The sequence below is a fragment of the Phalangium opilio genome, unplaced genomic scaffold (assembly GCF_054372755.1).
Source record: "Phalangium opilio isolate 3A_F unplaced genomic scaffold, DU_Popi_V2 ptg000038l_1, whole genome shotgun sequence".
NCBI lineage: Eukaryota > Metazoa > Arthropoda > Arachnida > Opiliones > Phalangiidae > Phalangium > Phalangium opilio.
This window is the reverse complement of record NW_028324161.1, coordinates 1,012,812-1,029,052: the sequence shown is the minus strand read 5'-3', so window position 1 is coordinate 1,029,052 and position 16,241 is coordinate 1,012,812. Positions and strand designations below refer to the sequence as shown.

Sequence of the window (16,241 nt, the reverse complement as noted above, 5' to 3'; positions counted from 1 at the left end):
TTAAACGCTCTCCCAACTGAGCTATTTCGGCTCTCTTTCGTGCAAACAGAGAAACTTTACTGAAGCAAATAATTTACTTTAAGATACACGACCCAAAAAAGCACTCGTGTTGCCGAAACCCGGGATCGAACCAGGGACCTTTAGATCTTCAGTCTAACGCTCTCCCAACTGAGCTATTTCGGCTCTTTTTCACGCAAACAGGGAAACTTTACATAGGAAAACAATTTACTTTAATGTATACGACCCAAAAGCCTTTCTTGTTGCCCAAACCCGGGATCGAACCAGGGACCTTTAGATCTTCAGTCTAACGCTCTCCCAACTGAGCTATTTCGGCTCTTCTTCTTGCGACCAGGGAAACTTTCCTTTGGAAATAATTTACTTTAAGATACATGATTTAAAAAAATTTCATATTGCCGAAACCCGGGATCGAACCAGGGACCTTTAGATCTTCAGTCTAACGCTCTCCCAACTGAGCTATTTCGGCTCTTTTTCACGCAAACAGGGAAACTTTACATAGGAAAACAGTTTACTTTAATGTATACGACCCAAAAGCCTTTCTTGTTGCCGAAACCCGGGATCGAACCAGGGACCTTTAGATCTTCAGTCTAACGCTCTCCCAACTGAGGTATTTCGGCTCTTCTTCTTGCGACCAGGGAAACTTTCCTTTGGAAATAATTTACTTTAAGATACATGATCCAAAAAGATTTCATATTGCCGAAACCCGGGATCGAACCAGGGACCTTTAGATATTCAGTCCAACGCTCTCCCAACTGAGCTATTTCGGCTCTTTTTCACTCAAACAGGGAAACTTTACATAGGAAAACAGTTTACTTTAATGTATACGACCCAAAAGCCTTTCTTGTTGCCGAAACCCGGGGTCAAACCAGGGACCTTTAGATCTTCAGTCTAACGCTCTCCCAACTGAGCTATTTCGGCTCTTCTTCTTGCGACCAGGGAAACTTTCCTTTGGAAATAATTTACTTTAAGATACATGATTTAAAAAAATTTCATATTGCCGAAACCCGGGATCGAACCAGGGACCTTTAGATCTTCAGTCTAACGCTCTCCCAACTGAGCTATTTCGGCTCTTTTTCACGCAAACAGGGAAACTTTACATAGGAAAACAGTTTACTTTAATGTATACGACCCAAAAGCCTTTCTTGTTGCCGAAACCCGGGATCGAACCAGGGACCTTTAGATCTTCAGTCTAACGCTCTCCCAACTGAGGTATTTCGGCTCTTCTTCTTGCGACCAGGGAAACTTTCCTTTGGAAATAATTTACTTTAAGATACATGATTTAAAAAAATTTCATATTGCCGAAACCCGGGATCGAACCAGGGACCTTTAGATGTTCAGTCTAACGCTCTCCCAACTGAGCTATTTCGGCTCTTTTTCACGCAAACAGGGAAACTTTACATAGGAAAACAGTTTACTTTAATGTATACGACCCAAAAGCCTTTCTTGTTGCCGAAACCCGGGATCGAACCAGGGACCTTTAGATCTTCAGTCTAACGCTCTCCCAACTGAGGTATTTCAGCTCTCTTTCAAGCAAACAAGAAAACTTTACTGAAGCAAATAATTTACTTAAAGATACACGACCCAAAAAGCACTCGTGTTGCCGAAACCCGGGATCGAACCAGGGACCTTTAGATCTTCAGTCTAACGCTCTCCCAACTGAGCTATTTCGGCTCTCTTTCGTGCAAACAGGGAAACTTTACTGAAGCAAATAATTTACTTTAAGATACACGACCCAAAAAAGCACTCGTGTTGCCGAAACCCGGGATCGAACCAGGGACCTTTAGATCTTCAGTCTAACGCTCTCCCAACTGAGCTATTTCGGCTCTTTTTCACGCAAACAGGGAAACTTTACATAGGAAAACAATTTACTTTAATGTATACGACCCAAAAGCCTTTCTTGTTGCCCAAACCCGGGATCGAACCAGTGACCTTTAGATCTTCAGTCTAACGCTCTCCCAACTGAGCTATTTCGGCTCTTCTTCTTGCGACCAGGGAAACTTTCCTTTGGAAATAATTTACTTTAAGATACATGATCCAAAAAAATTTCTTATTGCCGAAACCCGGGATCGAACCAGGGACCTTTAGATCTTCAGTCTAACGCTCTCCCAACTGAGCTATTTCGGCTCTTTTTCACGCAAACAGGGAAACTTTACATAGGAAAACAGTTTACTTGAATGTATACTCCCAAAAGCCTTTCTTGTTGCCGAAATCCGGGCCCGAACCAGGGACCTTTAGAACTTCAGTCTAACGCTCTCCCAACTGAGCTATTTCGGCTCTTTTTCATGCAACCAGGAAACTTTCCTTTGGAAATAATTTATTTTAAGATACACGATCCAAAAAGATTTCATATTGCCGAAACCCGGGATCGAACCAGGGACCTTTAGATCTTCAGTCTAACGCTCTCCCAACTGAGCTATTTCGGCTCTTCTTCTTGCGACCAGGGAAACTTTCCTTTGGAAATAATTTACTTTAAGATACATGATCCAAAAAGATTTCATATTGCCGAAACCCGGGACCTTTAGATCTTCAGTCTAACGCTCTCCCAACTGAGCTATTTCGGCTCTTTTTCACGCAAACAGGGAAACTTTACATAGGAAAACAGTTTACTTTAATGTATACGACCCAAAAGCCTTTCTTGTTGCCGAAACCCGGGATCGAACCAGGGACCTTTAGATCTTCAGTCTAACGCTCTCCCAACTGAGGTTTTTCAGCTCTCTTTCATGCAAACAAGAAAACTTTACTGAAGCAAATAATTTACTTAAAGATACACGACCCAAAAAGCACTTGTGTTGCCGAAACCCGGGAACGAACCAGGGACCTTTAGATCTTCAGTCTAACGCTCTCCCAACTGAGCTATTTCGGCTCTCTTTCGTGCAAACAGGGAAACTTTACTGAAGCAAATAATTTACTTTAAGATACATGACCCAAAAAAGCACACGTGTTGCCGAAACCCGGGATCGAACCAGGGACCTTTAGATCTTCAGTCTAACGCTCTCCCAACTGAGCTATTTCGGCTCTTTTTCACGCAAACAGGGAAACTTTACATAGGAAAACAATTTACTTTAATGTATACGACCCAAAAGCCTTTCTTGTTGCCCAAACCCGGGATCGAACCAGGGACCTTTAGATCTTCAGTCTAACGCTCTCCCAACTGAGCTATTTCGGCTCTTCTTCTTGCAACCAGGGAAACTTTCCTTTGGAAATAATTTACTTTAAGATACATGATCCAAAAAAATTTCATATTGCCGAAACCCGGGATCGAACCAGGGACCTTTAGATCTTCAGTCTAACGCTCTCCCAACTGAGCTATTTCGGCTCTTTTTCACGCAAACAGGGAAACTTTACATAGGAAAACAGTTTACTTTAATGTATACGACCCAAAAGCCTTTCTTGTTGCCGAAACCCGGATCAAACCAGGGACCTTTAGATCTTCAGTCTAACGCTCTCCCAACTGAGGTATTTCAGCTCTCTTTCATGCAAACAAGAAAATTTTACTGAAGCAAATAATTTACTTAAAGATACACGACCCAAAAAGCACTCGTGTTGCCGAAACCCGGGATCGAACCAGGGACCTTTAGATCTTCAGTCTAACGCTCTCCCAACTGAGCTATTTCGGCTCTTCTTCTTGCGACCAGGGAAACTTTCCTTTGGAAATAATTTACTTTCAGATACATGATCCAAAAAGATTTCATATTGCCGAAACCCGGGATCGAACCTGGGACCTTTAGATCTTCAGTCCAACGCTCTCCCAACTAAGCTATTTCGGCTCTTTTTCACGCAAACAGGGAAACTTTACATAGGAAAACAGTTTACTTTAATGTATACGACCCAAAAGCCTTTCTTGTTGCCGAAACCCGGGATTAAACCAGGGACCTTTAGATCTTCAGTCTAACGCTCTCCCAACTGAGGTATTTCAGCTCTCTTTCATGCAAACAAGAAAATTTTACTGAAGCAAATAATTTACTTAAAGATACACGACCCAAAAAGCACTCGTGTTGCCGAAACCCGGGATCGAACCAGGGACCTTTAGATCTTCAGTCTAACGCTCTCCCAACTGAGCTATTTCGGCTCTCTTTCGTGCAAACAGGGAAACTTTACTGAAGCAAATAATTTACTTTAAGATACACGACCCAAAAAAGCACTCGTGTTGCCGAAACCCGGGATCGAACCAGGGACCTTTAGATCTTCAGTCTAACGCTCTCCCAACTGAGTTATTTCGGCTCTTTTTCACGCAAACAGGGAAACTTTACTTAGTAAAACAGTTTACTTTAATGTATACGACCCAAAAGCCTTTCTTGTTGCCGAAACCCGGATCAAACCAGGGACCTTTAGATCTTCAGTCTAACGCTCTCCCAACTGAGGTATTTCAGCTCTCTTTCATGCAAACAAGAAAATTTTACTGAAGCAAATAATTTACTTAAAGATACACGACCCAAAAAGCACTCGTGTTGCCGAAACCCGGGATCGAACCAGGGACCTTTAGTTCTTCAGTCTAACGCTCTCCCAACTGAGCTATTTCGGCTCTTCTTCTTGCGACCAGGGAAACTTTCCTTTGGAAATAATTTACTTTCAGATACATGATCCAAAAAGATTTCATATTGCCGAAACCCGGGATCGAACCTGGGACCTTTAGATCTTCAGTCCAACGCTCTCCCAACTAAGCTATTTCGGCTCTTTTTCACGCAAACAGGGAAACTTTACATAGGAAAACAGTTTACTTTAATGTATACGACCCAAAAGCCTTTCTTGTTGCCGAAACCCGGGATCAAACCAGGGACCTTTAGATCTTCAGTCTAACGCTCTCCCAACTGAGGTATTTCAGCTCTCTTTCATGCAAACAAGAAAATTTTACTGAAGCAAATAATTTACTTAAAGATACACGACCCAAAAAGCACTCTTGTTGCCGAAACCCGGGATCGAACCAGGGACCTTTAGATCTTCAGTCTAACGCTCTCCCAACTGAGCTATTTCGGCTCTTCTTCTTGCAACCAGGGAAACTTTCCTTTGGAAATAATTTACTTTAAGATACATGATCCAAAAAAATTTCATATTGCCGAAACCCGGGATCGAACCAGGGACCTTTAGATCTTCAGTCTAACGCTCTCCCAACTGAGCTATTTCGGCTCTTTTTCACGCAAACAGGGAAACTTTACATAGGAAAACAGTTTACTTTAATGTATACGACCCAAAAGCCTTTCTTGTTGCCGAAACCCGGATCAAACCAGGGACCTTTAGATCTTCAGTCTAACGCTCTCCCAACTGAGGTATTTCAGCTCTCTTTCATGCAAACAAGAAAATTTTACTGAAGCAAATAATTTACTTAAAGATACACGACCCAAAAAGCACTCGTGTTGCCGAAACCCGGGATCGAACCAGGGACCTTTAGATCTTCAGTCTAACGCTCTCCCAACTGAGCTATTTCGGCTCTTCTTCTTGCGACCAGGGAAACTTTCCTTTGGAAATAATTTACTTTCAGATACATGATCCAAAAAGATTTCATATTGCCGAAACCCGGGATCGAACCTGGGACCTTTAGATCTTCAGTCCAACGCTCTCCCAACTAAGCTATTTCGGCTCTTTTTCACGCAAACAGGGAAACTTTACATAGGAAAACAGTTTACTTTAATGTATACGACCCAAAAGCCTTTCTTGTTGCCGAAACCCGGGATTAAACCAGGGACCTTTAGATCTACAGTCTAACGCTCTCCCAACTGAGGTATTTCAGCTCTCTTTCATGCAAACAAGAAAATTTTACTGAAGCAAATAATTTACTTAAAGATACACGACCCAAAAAGCACTCGTGTTGCCGAAACCCGGGATCGAACCAGGGACCTTTAGATCTTCAGTCTAACGCTCTCCCAACTGAGCTATTTCGGCTCTCTTTCGTGCAAACAGGGAAACTTTACTGAAGCAAATAATTTACTTTAAGATACACGACCCAAAAAAGCACTCGTGTTGCCGAAACCCGGGATCGAACCAGGGACCTTTAGATCTTCAGTCTAACGCTCTCCCAACTGAGTTATTTCGGCTCTTTTTCACGCAAACAGGGAAACTTTACTTAGTAAAACAGTTTACTTTAATGTATACGACCCAAAAGCCTTTCTTGTTGCCGAAACCCGGATCAAACCAGGGACCTTTAGATCTTCAGTCTAACGCTCTCCCAACTGAGGTATTTCAGCTCTCTTTCATGCAAACAAGAAAATTTTACTGAAGCAAATAATTTACTTAAAGATACACGACCCAAAAAGCACTCGTGTTGCCGAAACCCGGGATCGAACCAGGGACCTTTAGATCTTCAGTCTAACGCTCTCCCAACTGAGCTATTTCGGCTCTTCTTCTTGCGACCAGGGAAACTTTCCTTTGGAAATAATTTACTTTCAGATACATGATCCAAAAAGATTTCATATTGCCGAAACCCGGGATCGAACCTGGGACCTTTAGATCTTCAGTCCAACGCTCTCCCAACTAAGCTATTTCGGCTCTTTTTCACGCAAACAGGGAAACTTTACATAGGAAAACAGTTTACTTTAATGTATACGACCCAAAAGCCTTTCTTGTTGCCGAAACCCGGGATCAAACCAGGGACCTTTAGATCTTCAGTCTAACGCTCTCCCAACTGAGGTATTTCAGCTCTCTTTCATGCAAACAAGAAAATTTTACTGAAGCAAATAATTTACTTTAAGATACACGACCCAAAAAAGCACTCGTGTTGCCGAAACCCGGGATCGAACCAGGGACCTTTAGATCTTCAGTCTAACGCTCTCCCAACTGAGTTATTTCGGCTCTTTTTCACGCAAACAGGGAAACTTTACTTAGTAAAACAGTTTACTTTAATGTATACGACCCAAAAGCCTTTCTTGTTGCCGAAACCAGGGATCGAACCAGGGACCTTTAGATCTTCAGTCTAACGCTCTCCCAACTGAGCCATTTCGGCTCTTTTTCACGCAACCAGGGACACTTTGCATAGGAAAACAGTTTACTTGAATGTATACTCCCAAAAGCCTTTCTTGTTGCCGAAATCCGGGCCCGAACCAGGGACCTTTAGAACTTCAGTCTAACGCTCTCCCAACTGAGCTATTTCGGCTCTTTTTCATGCAACCAGGAAACTTTCCTTTGGAAATAATTTATTTTAAGATACACGATCCAAAAAGATTTCATATTGCCGAAACCCGGGATCGAACCAGGGACCTTTAGATCTTCAGTCTAACGCTCTCCCAACTGAGCTATTTCGGCTCTTCTTCTTGCGACCAGGGAAACTTTCCTTTGGAAATAATTTACTTTAAGATACATGATCCAAAAAGATTTCATATTGCCGAAACCCGGGACCTTTAGATCTTCAGTCTAACGCTCTCCCAACTGAGCTATTTCGGCTCTTTTTCACGCAAACAGGGAAACTTTACATAGGAAAACAGTTTACTTTAATGTATACGGCCCAAAAGCCTTTCTTGTTGCCGAAACCCGGGATCGAACCAGGGACCTTTAGATCTTCAGTCTAACGCTCTCCCAACTGAGGTTTTTCAGCTCTCTTTCATGCAAACAAGAAAACTTTACTGAAGCAAATAATTTACTTAAAGATACACGACCCAAAAAGCACTTGTGTTGCCGAAACCCGGGAACGAACCAGGGACCTTTAGATCTTCAGTCTAACGCTCTCCCAACTGAGCTATTTCGGCTCTCTTTCGTGCAAACAGGGAAACTTTACTGAAGCAAATAATTTACTTTAAGATACATGACCCAAAAAAGCACTCGTGTTGCCGAAACCCGGGATCGAACCAGGGACCTTTAGATCTTCAGTCTAACGCTCTCCCAACTGAGCTATTTCGGCTCTTTTTCACGCAAACAGGGAAACTTTACATAGGAAAACAATTTACTTTAATGTATACGACCCAAAAGCCTTTCTTGTTGCCCAAACCCGGGATCGAACCAGGGACCTTTAGATCTTCAGTCTAACGCTCTCCCAACTGAGCTATTTCGGCTCTTCTTCTTGCGACCAGGGAAACTTTCCTTTGGAAATAATTTACTTTAAGATACATGATCCAAAAAAATTTCATATTGCCCAAACCCGGGATCGAACCAGGGACCTTTAGATCTTCAGTCTAACGCTCTCCCAACTGAGCTATTTCGGCTCTTTTTCACGCAAACAGGGAAACTTTACATAGGAAAACAGTTTACTTTAATGTATACGACCCAAAAGCCTTTCTTGTTGCCGAAACCCGGGATCAAACCAGGGACCTTTAGATCTTCAGTCTAACGCTCTCCCAACTGAGCTATTTCGGCTCTTTTTCATGCAAACAGGGAAACTTTACATAGGAAAACAGTTTACTTTAATGTATACGACCCAAAAGCCTTTCTTGTTGCCTAAACCCGGGATCGAACCAGGGACCTTTAGATCTTCAGTCTAACGCTCTCCCAACTGAGCTATTTCGGCTCTTCTTCTTGCGACCAGGGAAACTTTCCTTTGGAAATAATTTACTTTAAGATACATGATCCAAAAAGATTTCATATTGCCGAAACCCGGGATCGAACCAGGGACCTTTAGATCCTCAGTCTAACGCTCTCCCAACTGAGCTATTTCGGCTCTTTTTCACGCAAACAGGGAAAATTTACTTAGGAAAACAGTTTACTTTAATATATACGACCCAAAAGCCTTTCTTGTTGCCCAAACCCGGGATCGAACCAGGGACCTTTAGATCTTCAGTCTAACGCTCTCCCAACTGAGGTATTTCAGCTCTCTTTCATGCAAACAAGAAAACTTTACTGAAGCAAATAATTTACTTAAAGTTACACGACTAAAAAGCACTCGTGTTGCCGAAACCCGGGATCGAACCAGGGACCTTTAGATCTTCAGTCTAACGCTCTCCCAACTGAGCTATTTCGGCTCTCTTTCGTGCAAACAGGGAAACTTTACTGAAGCAAATAATTTACTTTAAGATACACGACCCAAAAAAGCACTCGTGTTGCCGAAACCCGGGATCGAACCAGGGACCTTTAGATCTTCAGTCTAACGCTCTCCCAACTGAGCTATTTCGGCTCTTTTTCACGCAAACAGGGAAACTTTACATAGGAAAACAATTTACTTTAATGTATACGACCCAAAAGCCTTTCTTGTTGCCCAAACCCGGGATCGAACCAGGGACCTTTAGATCTTCAGTCTAACGCTCTCCCAACTGAGCTATTTCGGCTCTTCTTCTTGCGACCAGGGAAACCTTCCTTTGGAAATAATTTACTTTAAGATACATGATCCAAAAAAATTTCATATTGCCGAAACCCGGGATCGAACCAGGGACCTTTAGATCTTCAGTCTAACGCTCTCCCAACTGAGCTATTTCGGCTCTTTTTCACGCAAACAGGGAAACTTTACATAGGAAAACAGTTTACTTTAATGTATACGACCCAAAAGCCTTTCTTGTTGCCGAAACCCGGATCAAACCAGGGACCTTTAGATCTTCAGTCTAACGCTCTCCCAACTGAGCTATTTCGGCTCTTTTTCACGCAAACAGGGAAACTTTACATAGGAAAACAGTTTACTTTAATGTATACGACCCAAAAGCCTTTCTTGTTGCCCAAACCCGGGATCGAACCAGGGACCTTTAGATCTTCAGTCTAACGCTCTCCCAACTGAGCTATTTCGGCTCTTCTTCTTGCGACCAGGGAAACTTTCCTTTGGAAATAATTTACTTTAAGATACATGATCCAAAAAGATTTCATATTGCCGAAACCCGGGATCGAACCAGGGACCTTTAGATCCTCAGTCTAACGCTCTCCCAACTGAGCTATTTCGGCTCTTTTTCACGCAAACAGGGAAAATTTACTTAGGAAAACAGTTTACTTTAATATATACGACCCAAAAGCCTTTCTTGTTGCCCAAACCCGGGATCGAACCAGGGACCTTTAGATCTTCAGTCTAACGCTCTCCCAACTGAGGTATTTCAGCTCTCTTTCATGCAAACAAGAAAACTTTACTGAAGCAAATAATTTACTTAAAGTTACACGACTAAAAAGCACTCGTGTTGCCGAAACCCGGGATCGAACCAGGGACCTTTAGATCTTCAGTCTAACGCTCTCCCAACTGAGCTATTTCGGCTCTCTTTCGTGCAAACAGGGAAACTTTACTGAAGCAAATAATTTACTTTAAGATACACGACCCAAAAAAGCACTCGTGTTGCCGAAACCCGGGATCGAACCAGGGACCTTTAGATCTTCAGTCTAACGCTCTCCCAACTGAGCTATTTCGGCTCTTTTTCACGCAAACAGGGAAACTTTACATAGGAAAACAATTTACTTTAATGTATACGACCCAAAAGCCTTTCTTGTTGCCCAAACCCGGGATCGAACCAGGGACCTTTAGATCTTCAGTCTAACGCTCTCCCAACTGAGCTATTTCGGCTCTTCTTCTTGCGACCAGGGAAACCTTCCTTTGGAAATAATTTACTTTAAGATACATGATCCAAAAAAATTTCATATTGCCGAAACCCGGGATCGAACCAGGGACCTTTAGATCTTCAGTCTAACGCTCTCCCAACTGAGCTATTTCGGCTCTTTTTCACGCAAACAGGGAAACTTTACATAGGAAAACAGTTTACTTTAATGTATACGACCCAAAAGCCTTTCTTGTTGCCGAAACCCGGATCAAACCAGGGACCTTTAGATCTTCAGTCTAACGCTCTCCCAACTGAGCTATTTCGGCTCTTTTCACGCAAACAGGGAAACTTTACATAGGAAAACAGTTTACTTTAATGTATACGACCCAAAAGCCTTTCTTGTTGCCCAAACCCGGGATCGAACCAGGGACCTTTAGATCTTCAGTCTAACGCTCTCCCAACTGAGCTATTTCGGCTCTTCTTCTTGCGACCAGGGAAACTTTCCTTTGGAAATAATTTACTTTAAGATACATGATCCAAAAAGATTTCATATTGCCGAAACCCGGGATCGAACCAGGGACCTTTAGATCTTCAGTCCAACGCTCTCCCAACTGAGCTATTTCGGCTCTTTATCACGCAAACAGGGAAACTTTACATAGGAAAACAGTTTACTTTAATGTATACGACCCAAAAGCCTTTCTTGTTGCCGAAACCCGGGGTCAAACCAGGGACCTTTAGATCTTCAGTCTAACGCTCTCCCAACTGAGGTATTTCAGCTCTCTTTCATGCAAACAAGAAAACTTTACTGAAGCAAATAATTTACTTAAAGATACACGACCCAAAAAGCACTCGTGTTGCCGAAACCCGGGATCGAACCAGGGACCTTTAGATCTTCAGTTAAACGCTCTCCCAACTGAGCTATTTCGGCTCTCTTTCGTGCAAACAGGGAAACTTTACTGAAGCAAATAATTTACTTTAAGATACACGACCCAAAAAAGCACTCGTGCTGCCGAAACCCGGGATCGAACCAGGGACCTTTAGATCTTCAGTCTAACGCTCTCCCAACTGAGCTATTTCGGCTCTTTTTCACGCAAACAGGGAAACTTTACATAGGAAAACAATTTACTTTATTGTATACGACCCAAAAGCCTTTCTTGTTGCCCAAACCCGGGATCGAACCAGGGACCTTTAGATCTTCAGTCTAACGCTCTCCCAACTGAGCTATTTCGGCTCTTCTTCTTGCGACCAGGGAAACTTTCCTTTGCAAATAATTTACTTTAAGATACATGATCCAAAAAAATTTCATATTGCCGAAACCCGGGATCGAACCAGGGACCTTTAGATCTTCAGTCTAACGCTCTCCCAACTGAGCTATTTCGGCTCTTTTTCACGCAAACAGGGAAACTTTACATACGAAAACAGTTTACTTTAATGTATACGACCCAAAAGCCTTTCTTGTTGCCGAAACCCGGGGTCAAACCAGGGACCTTTAGATCTGCAGTCTAACGCTCTCCCAACTGAGGTATTTCAGCTCTCTTTCATGCAAACAAGAAAACTTTACTGAAGCAAATAATTTACTTAAAGATACACGACCCAAAAAGCACTCGTGTTGCCGAAACCCGGGATCGAACCAGGGACCTTTAGATCTTCAGTTAAACGCTCTCCCAACTGAGCTATTTCGGCTCTCTTTCGTGCAAACAGAGAAACTTTACTGAAGCAAATAATTTACTTTAAGATACACGACCCAAAAAAGCACTCGTGTTGCCGAAACCCGGGATCGAACCAGGGACCTTTAGATCTTCAGTCTAACGCTCTCCCAACTGAGCTATTTCGGCTCTTTTTCACGCAAACAGGGAAACTTTACATAGGAAAACAATTTACTTTAATGTATACGACCCAAAAGCCTTTCTTGTTGCCCAAACCCGGGATCGAACCAGGGACCTTTAGATCTTCAGTCTAACGCTCTCCCAACTGAGCTATTTCGGCTCTTCTTCTTGCGACCAGGGAAACTTTCCTTTGGAAATAATTTACTTTAAGATGCATGATTTAAAAAAATTTCATATTGCCGAAACCCGGGATCGAACCAGGGACCTTTAGATCTTCAGTCTAACGCTCTCCCAACTGAGCTATTTCGGCTCTTTTTCACGCAAACAGGGAAACTTTACATAGGAAAACAGTTTACTTTAATGTATACGACCCAAAAGCCTTTCTTGTTGCCGAAACCCGGGATCGAACCAGGGACCTTTAGATCTTCAGTCTAACGCTCTCCCAACTGAGGTATTTCGGCTCTTCTTCTTGCGAACAGGGAAACTTTCCTTTGGAAATAATTTACTTTAAGATACATGATCCAAAAAGATTTCATATTGCCGAAACCCGGGATCGAACCAGGGACCTTTAGATATTCAGTCCAACGCTCTCCCAACTGAGCTATTTCGGCTCTTTTTCACGCAAACAGGGAAACTTTACATAGGAAAACAGTTTACTTTAATGTATACGACCCAAAAGCCTTTCTTGTTGCCGAAACCCGGGGTCAAACCAGGGACCTTTAGATCTTCAGTCTAACGCTCTCCCAACTGAGGTATTTCGGCTCTTCTTCTTGCGACCAGGGAAACTTTCCTTTGGAAATAATTTACTTTAAGATACATGATCCAAAAAGATTTCATATTGCCGAAACCCGGGATCGAACCAGGGACCTTTAGATATTCAGTCCAACGCTCTCCCAACTGAGCTATTTCGGCTCTTTTTCACGCAAACAGGGAAACTTTACATAGGAAAACAGTTTACTTTAATGTATACGACCCAAAAGCCTTTCTTGTTGCCGAAACCCGGGGTCAAACCAGGGACCTTTAGATCTTCAGTCTAACGCTCTCCCAACTGAGGTATTTCGGCTCTTCTTCTTGCGACCAGGGAAACTTTCCTTTGGAAATAATTTACTTTAAGATACATGATCCAAAAAGATTTCATATTGCCGAAACCCGGGATCGAACCAGGGACCTTTAGATCTTCAGTCTAACGCTCTCCCAACTGAGCTATTTCGGCTCTTTTTCACGCAAACAGGGAAACTTTACATAGGAAAACAGTTTACTTTAATGTATACGACCCAAAAGCCTTTCTTGTTGCCGAAACCCGGGATCGAACCAGGGACCTTTAGATCTTCAGTCTAACGCTCTCCCAACTGAGGTATTTCGGCTCTTCTTCTTGCGAACAGGGAAACTTTCCTTTGGAAATAATTTACTTTAAGATACATGATCCAAAAAGATTTCATATTGCCGAAACCCGGGATCGAACCAGGGACCTTTAGATATTCAGTCCAACGCTCTCCCAACTGAGCTATTTCGGCTCTTTTTCACGCAAACAGGGAAACTTTACATAGGAAAACAGTTTACTTTAATGTATACGACCCAAAAGCCTTTCTTGTTGCCGAAACCCGGGGTCAAACCAGGGACCTTTAGATCTTCAGTCTAACGCTCTCCCAACTGAGGTATTTCAGCTCTCTTTCACGCAAACAAGAAAACTTTACTGAAGCAAATAATTTACTTAAAGATACACGACCCAAAAAGCACTCGTGTTGCCGAAACCCGGGATCGAACCAGGGACCTTTAGATCTTCAGTTAAACGCTCTCCCAACTGAGCTATTTCGGCTCTCTTTCGTGCAAACAGAGAAACTTTACTGAAGCAAATAATTTACTTTAAGATACACGACCCAAAAAAGCACTCGTGTTGCCGAAACCCGGGATCGAACCAGGGACCTTTAGATCTTCAGTCTAACGCTCTCCCAACTGAGCTATTTCGGCTCTTTTTCACGCAAACAGGGAAACTTTACATAGGAAAACAGTTTACTTTAATGTATACGACCCAAAAGCCTTTCTTGTTGCCGAAACCCGGGATCGAACCAGGGACCTTTAGATCTTCAGTCTAACGCTCTCCCAACTGAGGTATTTCGGCTCTTCTTCTTGCGACCAGGGAAACTTTCCTTTGGAAATAATTTACTTTAAGATACATGATTTAAAAAAATTTCATATTGCCGAAACCCGGGATCGAACCAGGGACCTTTAGATGTTCAGTCTAACGCTCTCCCAACTGAGCTATTTCGGCTCTTTTTCACGCAAACAGGGAAACTTTACAAAGGAAAACAGTTTACTTTAATGTATACGACCCAAAAGCCTTTCTTGTTGCCGAAACCCGGGATCGAACCAGGGACCTTTAGATCTTCAGTCTAACGCTCTCCCAACTGAGGTATTTCGGCTCTTCTTCTTGCGAACAGGGAAACTTTCCTTTGGAAATAATTTACTTTAAGATACATGATCCAAAAAGATTTCATATTGCCGAAACCCGGGATCGAACCAGGGACCTTTAGATATTCAGTCCAACGCTCTCCCAACTGAGCTATTTCGGCTCTTTTTCACGCAAACAGGGAAACTTTACATAGGAAAACAGTTTACTTTAATGTATACGACCCAAAAGCCTTTCTTGTTGCCGAAACCCGGGGTCAAACCAGGGACCTTTAGATCTTCAGTCTAACGCTCTCCCAACTGAGGTATTTCGGCTCTTCTTCTTGCGACCAGGGAAACTTTCCTTTGGAAATAATTTACTTTAAGATACATGATCCAAAAAGATTTCATATTGCCGAAACCCGGGATCGAACCAGGGACCTTTAGATATTCAGTCCAACGCTCTCCCAACTGAGCTATTTCGGCTCTTTTTCACGCAAACAGGGAAACTTTACATAGGAAAACAGTTTACTTTAATGTATACGACCCAAAAGCCTTTCTTGTTGCCGAAACCCGGGGTCAAACCAGGGACCTTTAGATCTTCAGTCTAACGCTCTCCCAACTGAGGTATTTCGGCTCTTCTTCTTGCGACCAGGGAAACTTTCCTTTGGAAATAATTTACTTTAAGATACATGATCCAAAAAGATTTCATATTGCCGAAACCCGGGATCGAACCAGGGACCTTTAGATCTTCAGTCTAACGCTCTCCCAACTGAGCTATTTCGGCTCTTTTTCACGCAAACAGGGGAACTTTACATAGGAAAACAGTTTACTTTAATGTATACGACCCAAAAGCCTTTCTTGTTGCCGAAACCCGGGATCGAACCAGGGACCTTTAGATCTTCAGTCTAACGCTCTCCCAACTGAGGTATTTCGGCTCTTCTTCTTGCGAACAGGGAAACTTTCCTTTGGAAATAATTTACTTTAAGATACATGATCCAAAAAGATTTCATATTGCCGAAACCCGGGATCGAACCAGGGACCTTTAGATATTCAGTCCAACGCTCTCCCAACTGAGCTATTTCGGCTCTTTTTCACGCAAACAGGGAAACTTTACATAGGAAAACAGTTTACTTTAATGTATACGACCCAAAAGCCTTTCTTGTTGCCGAAACCCGGGGTCAAACCAGGGACCTTTAGATCTTCAGTCTAACGCTCTCCCAACTGAGGTATTTCAGCTCTCTTTCACGCAAACAAGAAAACTTTACTGAAGCAAATAATTTACTTAAAGATACACGACCCAAAAAGCACTCGTGTTGCCGAAACCCGGGATCGAACCAGGGACCTTTAGATCTTCAGTTAAACGCTCTCCCAACTGAGCTATTTCGGCTCTCTTTCGTGCAAACAGAGAAACTTTACTGAAGCAAATAATTTACTTTAAGATACACGACCCAAAAAAGCACTCGTGTTGCCGAAACCCGGGATCGAACCAGGGACCTTTAGATCTTCAGTCTAACGCTCTCCCAACTGAGCTATTTCGGCTCTTTTTCACGCAAACAGGGAAACTTTACATAGGAAAACAGTTTACTTTAATGTATACGACCCAAAAGCCTTTCTTGTTGCCGAAACCCGGGATCGAACCAGGGACCTT

General features: G+C 42.6%; 52 non-coding genes across 52 annotated transcripts; all 52 read right to left on the bottom strand.

The window, feature by feature from the left end:
* Positions 1-110: 110 nt before the first annotated feature.
* TRNAF-GAA (transfer RNA phenylalanine (anticodon GAA)) lies at positions 111-183 on the bottom strand. Its single transcript has one exon. It is a non-coding gene; the product is annotated as a tRNA-Phe (tRNA).
* A 78-nt stretch (positions 184-261) lies between these two features.
* TRNAF-GAA (transfer RNA phenylalanine (anticodon GAA)) lies at positions 262-334 on the bottom strand. Its single transcript has one exon. It is a non-coding gene; the product is annotated as a tRNA-Phe (tRNA).
* Positions 335-411: 77 nt separating this feature from the next.
* On the bottom strand, positions 412-484 carry TRNAF-GAA (transfer RNA phenylalanine (anticodon GAA)). The gene has a single exon. It is a non-coding gene; the product is annotated as a tRNA-Phe (tRNA).
* A 529-nt stretch (positions 485-1,013) lies between these two features.
* Positions 1,014-1,086, bottom strand: TRNAF-GAA (transfer RNA phenylalanine (anticodon GAA)). The gene has a single exon. It is a non-coding gene; the product is annotated as a tRNA-Phe (tRNA).
* A 228-nt stretch (positions 1,087-1,314) lies between these two features.
* TRNAF-GAA (transfer RNA phenylalanine (anticodon GAA)) lies at positions 1,315-1,387 on the bottom strand. The gene has a single exon. It is a non-coding gene; the product is annotated as a tRNA-Phe (tRNA).
* Positions 1,388-1,616: 229 nt separating this feature from the next.
* Positions 1,617-1,689, bottom strand: TRNAF-GAA (transfer RNA phenylalanine (anticodon GAA)). Its single transcript has one exon. It is a non-coding gene; the product is annotated as a tRNA-Phe (tRNA).
* A 79-nt stretch (positions 1,690-1,768) lies between these two features.
* Positions 1,769-1,841, bottom strand: TRNAF-GAA (transfer RNA phenylalanine (anticodon GAA)). Its single transcript has one exon. It is a non-coding gene; the product is annotated as a tRNA-Phe (tRNA).
* Positions 1,842-2,069: 228 nt separating this feature from the next.
* On the bottom strand, positions 2,070-2,142 carry TRNAF-GAA (transfer RNA phenylalanine (anticodon GAA)). The gene has a single exon. It is a non-coding gene; the product is annotated as a tRNA-Phe (tRNA).
* A 226-nt stretch (positions 2,143-2,368) lies between these two features.
* TRNAF-GAA (transfer RNA phenylalanine (anticodon GAA)) lies at positions 2,369-2,441 on the bottom strand. Its single transcript has one exon. It is a non-coding gene; the product is annotated as a tRNA-Phe (tRNA).
* Positions 2,442-2,808: 367 nt separating this feature from the next.
* Positions 2,809-2,881, bottom strand: TRNAF-GAA (transfer RNA phenylalanine (anticodon GAA)). The gene has a single exon. It is a non-coding gene; the product is annotated as a tRNA-Phe (tRNA).
* A 79-nt stretch (positions 2,882-2,960) lies between these two features.
* On the bottom strand, positions 2,961-3,033 carry TRNAF-GAA (transfer RNA phenylalanine (anticodon GAA)). Its single transcript has one exon. It is a non-coding gene; the product is annotated as a tRNA-Phe (tRNA).
* A 78-nt stretch (positions 3,034-3,111) lies between these two features.
* TRNAF-GAA (transfer RNA phenylalanine (anticodon GAA)) lies at positions 3,112-3,184 on the bottom strand. Its single transcript has one exon. It is a non-coding gene; the product is annotated as a tRNA-Phe (tRNA).
* Positions 3,185-3,261: 77 nt separating this feature from the next.
* On the bottom strand, positions 3,262-3,334 carry TRNAF-GAA (transfer RNA phenylalanine (anticodon GAA)). The gene has a single exon. It is a non-coding gene; the product is annotated as a tRNA-Phe (tRNA).
* A 228-nt stretch (positions 3,335-3,562) lies between these two features.
* On the bottom strand, positions 3,563-3,635 carry TRNAF-GAA (transfer RNA phenylalanine (anticodon GAA)). Its single transcript has one exon. It is a non-coding gene; the product is annotated as a tRNA-Phe (tRNA).
* Positions 3,636-4,014: 379 nt separating this feature from the next.
* TRNAF-GAA (transfer RNA phenylalanine (anticodon GAA)) lies at positions 4,015-4,087 on the bottom strand. The gene has a single exon. It is a non-coding gene; the product is annotated as a tRNA-Phe (tRNA).
* An 832-nt stretch (positions 4,088-4,919) lies between these two features.
* On the bottom strand, positions 4,920-4,992 carry TRNAF-GAA (transfer RNA phenylalanine (anticodon GAA)). The gene has a single exon. It is a non-coding gene; the product is annotated as a tRNA-Phe (tRNA).
* A 77-nt stretch (positions 4,993-5,069) lies between these two features.
* On the bottom strand, positions 5,070-5,142 carry TRNAF-GAA (transfer RNA phenylalanine (anticodon GAA)). The gene has a single exon. It is a non-coding gene; the product is annotated as a tRNA-Phe (tRNA).
* A 228-nt stretch (positions 5,143-5,370) lies between these two features.
* Positions 5,371-5,443, bottom strand: TRNAF-GAA (transfer RNA phenylalanine (anticodon GAA)). The gene has a single exon. It is a non-coding gene; the product is annotated as a tRNA-Phe (tRNA).
* A 228-nt stretch (positions 5,444-5,671) lies between these two features.
* On the bottom strand, positions 5,672-5,744 carry TRNAY-GUA (transfer RNA tyrosine (anticodon GUA)). Its single transcript has one exon. It is a non-coding gene; the product is annotated as a tRNA-Tyr (tRNA).
* Positions 5,745-5,822: 78 nt separating this feature from the next.
* Positions 5,823-5,895, bottom strand: TRNAF-GAA (transfer RNA phenylalanine (anticodon GAA)). Its single transcript has one exon. It is a non-coding gene; the product is annotated as a tRNA-Phe (tRNA).
* A 380-nt stretch (positions 5,896-6,275) lies between these two features.
* Positions 6,276-6,348, bottom strand: TRNAF-GAA (transfer RNA phenylalanine (anticodon GAA)). Its single transcript has one exon. It is a non-coding gene; the product is annotated as a tRNA-Phe (tRNA).
* A 531-nt stretch (positions 6,349-6,879) lies between these two features.
* Positions 6,880-6,952, bottom strand: TRNAF-GAA (transfer RNA phenylalanine (anticodon GAA)). Its single transcript has one exon. It is a non-coding gene; the product is annotated as a tRNA-Phe (tRNA).
* A 226-nt stretch (positions 6,953-7,178) lies between these two features.
* TRNAF-GAA (transfer RNA phenylalanine (anticodon GAA)) lies at positions 7,179-7,251 on the bottom strand. Its single transcript has one exon. It is a non-coding gene; the product is annotated as a tRNA-Phe (tRNA).
* Positions 7,252-7,618: 367 nt separating this feature from the next.
* On the bottom strand, positions 7,619-7,691 carry TRNAF-GAA (transfer RNA phenylalanine (anticodon GAA)). The gene has a single exon. It is a non-coding gene; the product is annotated as a tRNA-Phe (tRNA).
* A 79-nt stretch (positions 7,692-7,770) lies between these two features.
* TRNAF-GAA (transfer RNA phenylalanine (anticodon GAA)) lies at positions 7,771-7,843 on the bottom strand. Its single transcript has one exon. It is a non-coding gene; the product is annotated as a tRNA-Phe (tRNA).
* A 78-nt stretch (positions 7,844-7,921) lies between these two features.
* On the bottom strand, positions 7,922-7,994 carry TRNAF-GAA (transfer RNA phenylalanine (anticodon GAA)). The gene has a single exon. It is a non-coding gene; the product is annotated as a tRNA-Phe (tRNA).
* A 77-nt stretch (positions 7,995-8,071) lies between these two features.
* TRNAF-GAA (transfer RNA phenylalanine (anticodon GAA)) lies at positions 8,072-8,144 on the bottom strand. Its single transcript has one exon. It is a non-coding gene; the product is annotated as a tRNA-Phe (tRNA).
* A 78-nt stretch (positions 8,145-8,222) lies between these two features.
* TRNAF-GAA (transfer RNA phenylalanine (anticodon GAA)) lies at positions 8,223-8,295 on the bottom strand. Its single transcript has one exon. It is a non-coding gene; the product is annotated as a tRNA-Phe (tRNA).
* Positions 8,296-8,523: 228 nt separating this feature from the next.
* Positions 8,524-8,596, bottom strand: TRNAL-GAG (transfer RNA leucine (anticodon GAG)). Its single transcript has one exon. It is a non-coding gene; the product is annotated as a tRNA-Leu (tRNA).
* Positions 8,597-8,824: 228 nt separating this feature from the next.
* On the bottom strand, positions 8,825-8,897 carry TRNAF-GAA (transfer RNA phenylalanine (anticodon GAA)). Its single transcript has one exon. It is a non-coding gene; the product is annotated as a tRNA-Phe (tRNA).
* Positions 8,898-8,976: 79 nt separating this feature from the next.
* TRNAF-GAA (transfer RNA phenylalanine (anticodon GAA)) lies at positions 8,977-9,049 on the bottom strand. The gene has a single exon. It is a non-coding gene; the product is annotated as a tRNA-Phe (tRNA).
* Positions 9,050-9,127: 78 nt separating this feature from the next.
* On the bottom strand, positions 9,128-9,200 carry TRNAF-GAA (transfer RNA phenylalanine (anticodon GAA)). Its single transcript has one exon. It is a non-coding gene; the product is annotated as a tRNA-Phe (tRNA).
* Positions 9,201-9,277: 77 nt separating this feature from the next.
* On the bottom strand, positions 9,278-9,350 carry TRNAF-GAA (transfer RNA phenylalanine (anticodon GAA)). The gene has a single exon. It is a non-coding gene; the product is annotated as a tRNA-Phe (tRNA).
* Positions 9,351-9,578: 228 nt separating this feature from the next.
* On the bottom strand, positions 9,579-9,651 carry TRNAF-GAA (transfer RNA phenylalanine (anticodon GAA)). The gene has a single exon. It is a non-coding gene; the product is annotated as a tRNA-Phe (tRNA).
* Positions 9,652-9,728: 77 nt separating this feature from the next.
* Positions 9,729-9,801, bottom strand: TRNAL-GAG (transfer RNA leucine (anticodon GAG)). Its single transcript has one exon. It is a non-coding gene; the product is annotated as a tRNA-Leu (tRNA).
* Positions 9,802-10,029: 228 nt separating this feature from the next.
* TRNAF-GAA (transfer RNA phenylalanine (anticodon GAA)) lies at positions 10,030-10,102 on the bottom strand. Its single transcript has one exon. It is a non-coding gene; the product is annotated as a tRNA-Phe (tRNA).
* A 79-nt stretch (positions 10,103-10,181) lies between these two features.
* On the bottom strand, positions 10,182-10,254 carry TRNAF-GAA (transfer RNA phenylalanine (anticodon GAA)). Its single transcript has one exon. It is a non-coding gene; the product is annotated as a tRNA-Phe (tRNA).
* A 78-nt stretch (positions 10,255-10,332) lies between these two features.
* Positions 10,333-10,405, bottom strand: TRNAF-GAA (transfer RNA phenylalanine (anticodon GAA)). The gene has a single exon. It is a non-coding gene; the product is annotated as a tRNA-Phe (tRNA).
* A 77-nt stretch (positions 10,406-10,482) lies between these two features.
* On the bottom strand, positions 10,483-10,555 carry TRNAF-GAA (transfer RNA phenylalanine (anticodon GAA)). The gene has a single exon. It is a non-coding gene; the product is annotated as a tRNA-Phe (tRNA).
* Positions 10,556-10,782: 227 nt separating this feature from the next.
* On the bottom strand, positions 10,783-10,855 carry TRNAF-GAA (transfer RNA phenylalanine (anticodon GAA)). Its single transcript has one exon. It is a non-coding gene; the product is annotated as a tRNA-Phe (tRNA).
* Positions 10,856-10,932: 77 nt separating this feature from the next.
* TRNAF-GAA (transfer RNA phenylalanine (anticodon GAA)) lies at positions 10,933-11,005 on the bottom strand. Its single transcript has one exon. It is a non-coding gene; the product is annotated as a tRNA-Phe (tRNA).
* A 381-nt stretch (positions 11,006-11,386) lies between these two features.
* On the bottom strand, positions 11,387-11,459 carry TRNAF-GAA (transfer RNA phenylalanine (anticodon GAA)). Its single transcript has one exon. It is a non-coding gene; the product is annotated as a tRNA-Phe (tRNA).
* A 78-nt stretch (positions 11,460-11,537) lies between these two features.
* TRNAF-GAA (transfer RNA phenylalanine (anticodon GAA)) lies at positions 11,538-11,610 on the bottom strand. Its single transcript has one exon. It is a non-coding gene; the product is annotated as a tRNA-Phe (tRNA).
* Positions 11,611-11,687: 77 nt separating this feature from the next.
* Positions 11,688-11,760, bottom strand: TRNAF-GAA (transfer RNA phenylalanine (anticodon GAA)). The gene has a single exon. It is a non-coding gene; the product is annotated as a tRNA-Phe (tRNA).
* Positions 11,761-12,141: 381 nt separating this feature from the next.
* Positions 12,142-12,214, bottom strand: TRNAF-GAA (transfer RNA phenylalanine (anticodon GAA)). Its single transcript has one exon. It is a non-coding gene; the product is annotated as a tRNA-Phe (tRNA).
* Positions 12,215-12,292: 78 nt separating this feature from the next.
* On the bottom strand, positions 12,293-12,365 carry TRNAF-GAA (transfer RNA phenylalanine (anticodon GAA)). Its single transcript has one exon. It is a non-coding gene; the product is annotated as a tRNA-Phe (tRNA).
* Positions 12,366-12,442: 77 nt separating this feature from the next.
* Positions 12,443-12,515, bottom strand: TRNAF-GAA (transfer RNA phenylalanine (anticodon GAA)). The gene has a single exon. It is a non-coding gene; the product is annotated as a tRNA-Phe (tRNA).
* Positions 12,516-13,345: 830 nt separating this feature from the next.
* On the bottom strand, positions 13,346-13,418 carry TRNAF-GAA (transfer RNA phenylalanine (anticodon GAA)). The gene has a single exon. It is a non-coding gene; the product is annotated as a tRNA-Phe (tRNA).
* A 682-nt stretch (positions 13,419-14,100) lies between these two features.
* TRNAF-GAA (transfer RNA phenylalanine (anticodon GAA)) lies at positions 14,101-14,173 on the bottom strand. The gene has a single exon. It is a non-coding gene; the product is annotated as a tRNA-Phe (tRNA).
* Positions 14,174-14,401: 228 nt separating this feature from the next.
* TRNAF-GAA (transfer RNA phenylalanine (anticodon GAA)) lies at positions 14,402-14,474 on the bottom strand. The gene has a single exon. It is a non-coding gene; the product is annotated as a tRNA-Phe (tRNA).
* An 830-nt stretch (positions 14,475-15,304) lies between these two features.
* Positions 15,305-15,377, bottom strand: TRNAF-GAA (transfer RNA phenylalanine (anticodon GAA)). The gene has a single exon. It is a non-coding gene; the product is annotated as a tRNA-Phe (tRNA).
* A 682-nt stretch (positions 15,378-16,059) lies between these two features.
* Positions 16,060-16,132, bottom strand: TRNAF-GAA (transfer RNA phenylalanine (anticodon GAA)). The gene has a single exon. It is a non-coding gene; the product is annotated as a tRNA-Phe (tRNA).
* Between the last annotated feature and the right edge of the window lie 109 nt (positions 16,133-16,241).